The sequence below is a fragment of the Miniopterus natalensis genome, chromosome 3 (assembly GCF_054644295.1).
Source record: "Miniopterus natalensis isolate mMinNat1 chromosome 3, mMinNat1.hap1, whole genome shotgun sequence".
Classification (NCBI taxonomy): domain Eukaryota; kingdom Metazoa; phylum Chordata; class Mammalia; order Chiroptera; family Miniopteridae; genus Miniopterus; species Miniopterus natalensis.
In genome coordinates, this window is record NC_142083.1 from 92,599,174 (window position 1) to 92,604,818 (window position 5,645).

The following is a 5,645-nucleotide window of genomic DNA, read 5'->3' on the forward strand; positions in this document are numbered from 1 at the left end:
CGCGGTCTACCCGAGGCCGATGCCGCCATCTTAGGAGTGGGCTGGCCTCGCCTGAAACCAGGTGGCTGGCGGAGAAGCTGGGACGCCGGTGGGGGGCGTCTGCAGTGGGCGGGGGAGGCTCGGAGAGCCCAGGGGGCGGCCCAGGCTCGGAGGGCTGGAGCCTGAACGCCTCACGCGCAGGCCGGGAGGCTGCTCACAACTCTCCAGTCCTCGACCATCATTTCCTTGTTTGGGTTTGGGGCTTGGACTTGTCCATCCCCAGTCCATGCGGGGTTTTGAACTAGGGAAACGTGATTGAGTGACCCGCCCCAGCTGGCGGGCAGCCCCGCCCCGCCTACCGCAGGACATCTGGACGACAGCCGGACGGACGTCTCTGCAGAAAGGCAGTTTCGGGCCGTCGCTGTGTAAATGGGCAGGTGTCACTTGCCCTCAAAGTGCAGGAGGGTCTATATCACAAGGTCCGGGGAACCGTGTTGAGCAGAATCTGATGTTAACTTTAAAGAAGGAATTTATTCTTTGCCTTTCAATAATTTAGTGGTTCACATAACTAAAGAATGGAATAAAAAGGACCTGCTTACAACCAAGGGCTACGATGACCAACACTTAAGATTTAATTCCTATTAGGAGAATAAACGTTATCACAGATTAAAAGTCTAAATAATATGTTAGAAGAGCACACTCTTTTAACTCCTTGCCCATGTTATAACAAGGAAATGGCACCTAAAAAGATTAGAAGTTTTAAAGGTAATTGGTATAACTAAATCAAGAGTAGTATATCAAGGTGATATAAAACACGGAATAGATCACCTCCTGTCTACATATGTGTAGCGGCTGGTAGAATCCTGATTTATGTAAAGTAACCTGTATTTATATTTCCTTTTCGTAGCTGTTTCTGTTTTTTTTTTTAAGGCTGAAAACTCACTTGGACAAAATAATTAATATTATACTATTTACAACTCTGTAGAGTTATAGGTTTAAGTACCACAAACATGCTACTGTAAACAAACATGCTATGGTAAACCCCGTTTAATTATTAAATTATTTATAATAAAACTTGTTGTAAAAAAATTAAGAGGAATTAGAAAGATCCACATGATACAACAAGATAAAGGAGAGTGGGACACTTAAGAGTGAGGTAGGTGCCTAGCCAGGCGTGGCTCAGCGGTTGAGCATCGACCTAGGATCAAAGAGATGGCAGTTTGATTCCCAGTCAGGGCACATGCCCAGGTTGCGGGCTCGATCCCTGGTCCAGGGCGTGCTGGAGGCAGCCTATCAATGATGACTCATCATTGATGTTACTATCTCTCCCTCTCTCCCTCTCCCTTCCTCTCTCTCAAATCAATAAAGATGGTTTTTTTAAAAAAAAAAAATTTGAGGTGGGTGTGTAAAATGTAGACTATGAAGCCCTACATACTTTCTAGAGATGGGCTAAAATTTAGATCCAATCCTTCCAGAATCCACTTTGAAGAGAACAACTGGTTACAGGATTTGGTGATCAGTGTTTGAGAAGTGGCTAATTGTCCCCTAGTGTCCATTGTCCCATTCCTCCTCCTCTTCTTTTTAAAAAAATAACTGCTTTATTATATCTTCTTCCAGTAACAGAACCTTACCCCCTATAGCAGGTAAATAGCTGTCAAGATGGATTTATATTTCTGGGTTGCCCTTGGCCCTTGGGGCAAAGGTGAGGCTATGTGCCAAAGGTTTTACAAGGGACAAGAGGGAAAGCACTGCAGGCAACTCCTGGGTCATGTCCTCAAAAGGAAATTGCTTAAATGTTGACAATTGGTGAAGCCAGGTAAAAGGTACATAGTTGTTTACTGCATTATTCTTTCAAATAATCACGTTTGAAAATTTTAAAATAAAAAGATAGGTTTAAAAAAAGGAAATTGCTGCCTTTCCTTGTCCTCCCTCCCGTCCCCATGGAACACGGATGCAGTGGTGAGCTCTCCAGTCATACGAGAGGCAAAATCCTGCTTAGGTCCTTGTTACTCAAAGCGTGGTCTGTGGTTCAGCAGCATCAGCATCACCTAGGAGCTTGTTAAAAATGCAGAACCTCAGGCCTCACCCAGATTGACTGAATCATAATTTTCATTAAACTAAGACTCCGCATTTAACAGGATCCCTAAGTGATTTATATGCATATTAAAGTTTGAGAAGCACGCCCTAGCTGATGACAGAGTAACAACATCCTGCTGTTTCTAGGGTTCAACATACAGCTGAGCTTAAAATGAGTTTAAGATGAACTGTCAAAACTAAGAAGGGATAGGTATCCATTCAAACTTTAAAAACGCTCTTTTTAAACACAAATGAGAAAATAATAATAGCTCTTTTCCCAGGGCTTACTATGTGCCAGACACAGTATTAAGTAAGCATCTTACACAGGATCTCATTTATCCTCAGGAAAATTGTTTCAGTTAGGTACCATATGTTACTGCAGGGATATTCAAGATAATTGTCCTCCTAAAAAGAGTCCACCTTCAGCTGATTTGGCTCAGTGGTTAGAGTGTCGGTCCGGGGACTGAAGGGCCCCGGGTTTGATTCCAGCCAAGGGCCCATACCTCAGCTGCAGACTCCATCACCAGCCTGGGTCTGAGCGCGTGCGGGAGGCAACCAATCAATGTGTCTCTCACATCGATGTTTCTCTCTCTCTCTCCCTTCCACTCTCTCTGATAAACAATGGAAAAAAATATCCTCAGGTGAGGATTTAAAAAAAAAAAAGTCCACCTTCGCCCAGCCAGTGTGGTTTGTTGAGCATGGACCCTTGAACCAAGAAGTCATGGGTTCAATTCCTGATCAGGGCACATGCCTTGGGTTGTGGGTTCAATCTCCAGTAGGGGGCTTGTAGGAGGCAGCCAATCAATGTTTCCATCTCTCTATCCCTCTCCCTACCTCTCTCTAAAAAAAAAAAAAAAAAAAAAAAAATCAATACAAACATTTCTTTTTAAAAAAGAGAAATACTATTTAAAACAAAATAAAACAGTCTACCTTCTCTAACAGTGTGGATGGTATTGATTCCACCCTCAAAGTGATCATCTAACCAGTTAAGGTCAGCCATTCTCCCTTGGCTTGGTGTTTGGCTCAGATAACCCAGTAAGTAGGAGAGACATCTCTTGGTCACAGGGATTGGTTCAGAAAAGGTCTAATCAGCACTGAGCTCAGTACTGATTGGTCCTCCTAGTCTTTTGCTGTGTTTTGAGATATTTCTTCCACTTGATCTAAGAGATCACTGCTTTGTGATGACAGTCCTCTCCTTCAATTTATCTACTAAATTAAATAAAAAACAAAGCATGTTTTTCAGTTCAGAAAGTTTTGCTACAATCAGATCTCCGGTACTTATATTGGAAGTAGAGCTGTCATCTGTCTCCTCCAGAAGATCTGTTTCAACAGAAACTGCCTATTCTGAGAGTTCTGCCTGCTTCCCCTCCCTCCGGCTGCAAGGTCTCTTCAGATTTACTATTACTTTTCTCTTGCTTACTGATGGCTCTTTTTACCCTCTGGCCATGGGTCAAGCAGAGTTACCTAGAGGTACTACCAGTGGGCAAAAACAGCAGTCTCTACTTCTGTAGTCTAGCTACATTCCAAGAAGAGACAGTCCTTTATGGAGCACTTGGAGAAAACCCCTGAATTCCCGCCTCCTCAGCTGCAGAACCCTCCCCTATCCTCAGAGATAGGAAGGTAATCAGGTTCCTCTGGGCCAGGGAGTGCAACAAGCTACCATCTACATGGGCAGGCTCAGCCCTTCCAGAGCCCTGGCTTAATTACTCTGCTAATTATGGAAGTAATACATACTGTAACAAATAAGAATTAACTTTCTCTGCAGTTCAGCAAATATGTAAGGCCAAGATCTGTTCAGAAATTAAGGCATTTTAATTTTCACCTCTGGTTCCGAGGTTCTCATCTGGCCCATAGGGGAACAAAGTTGGGTACTGCTCTCTTACACCAACTTGGGTGATGGCACTGCCTAGGGTCTGCTCAATCAGATGGACTGGAGCTGGGGAAAGGGGGTAGCAGGGGCTGGCGATCAGGTTTCCCCACCAAATACGCAGACATTCCAGTAATAAATGGTATTGCCATGAACAACCTTGTACCTGCACAGGGTTCAATTATTTCCTTAGGGAAATATTCCTAGAATGTTGGCTAAAATGTTTTTAGTGAGAAGGCTTCTGTCCCACATATCCTTACCAACATGGGGTATTATCCTTCCTTACCTCTCTGCAAACAAGATGAAAAAGATCTCACTATTTTAATGTATATTTCTTAGTAAGTTTGATAACTCCTGATTTCATTGGCCACTTATATTTCTCCTCTATATGCTTTTTACAGATGAGTCCAACATGATATTTTGATTTTAATTTGGGGGAATTTTCTGACATAAACATTTTTTAGAAGTATGCATACCCATGGTGAAATTTTAAAAAGGAGAATAAAAGGATATATGGAAAAGTTCCCTCCCTCTGATTCTGAGTACCAGTGTTCTCCAAGTGACCACTGCTACCAGTGTCTGGTGTCCCCTCAGAGATCTTATTTACACAGACAAGCAAGATGACATTTTCATAAATAAAAGGCAAGTGTGAATGAAAGGAGGGTTATGCTTGGATACCAGATGCTTTTCCTTCCTTCCTCCCTCGCAGACAGCTGGGCACTGTGCCCGGAGCTGTGGGTACAAATGGTGACTGAGCTACATTCTCTGCCTTTGAGATGTGTGATTACAAGATAGTTTGGTAAGGGTTTCAACAGAGGTACGTATACAGGACAATGGAATATGAGTGAACGCCTATTTACTAAGTGTCTGCTACATGCTACTCATTGTGTTACAGTGCTTACCGAATGTCCTTTCTTTCCCAATGGCCCTGAAAAGGAGGTATTGCTGTCCCATTTTACAGATGATGAAAGACACCCGCCCCAACCAGGTTTGTATAGCATGCAGAACCAAGTTTCTTTCACCAGCAACACCATGAATGATGAAAGCCAAAGAACAAGTGAACTGGTTCATTATTTAAAGCCATGATGCTGTCTCTTGGATCATAACTTTCCGGGCTCACCCAGGAGGGCAGCTAAGTTTCCAAAAGCAGCCTTTCCAGGAAGACCCTAAAACATTTTTCCAGGGTCCCAGAAACAGATCATGAACAAGTCCTTTCCTGGCAAACCCTGGGGGACAGTCAGCTTGCTGACCAGCATCTGCTATGCCTGAGAGCACTCTGGGCCACCTGACAGCACTCCCAGGAAGGGAGAAAGACCCCCTGAGACTGGCTTGAGGTGGAGTAGATTATTCTGACTCATGTTTCTGAAGGGCTCCTTACATTTGCATGGATCAAATCCAGTGCAACCAGGAACCAATATTTTGCTTCCAAAGAAATTCCATTTTGGTGTAAAATGATGCAAGTGTGTAAGGGATCATCAAGCATGATGCTACTTGCTGCAGTTAGAACCAAGACAGAGGTGGCAGAGATAGTTACAGTCATTATTCCTATTTTGCAAACCATGTGGTCACTTAGCCTGGACTCAGAGAGTCAGGCCAGTATACTGGGGGAGTCTAGTTCTCCATTTATCTTGTATCCTGAGACTGGGCTTACCAGTTAGACTCACAAGACTGAGGCTTAAACCAAATGATGCCAAATGCTGGTTTACTTGTTTTGTACTTAAAG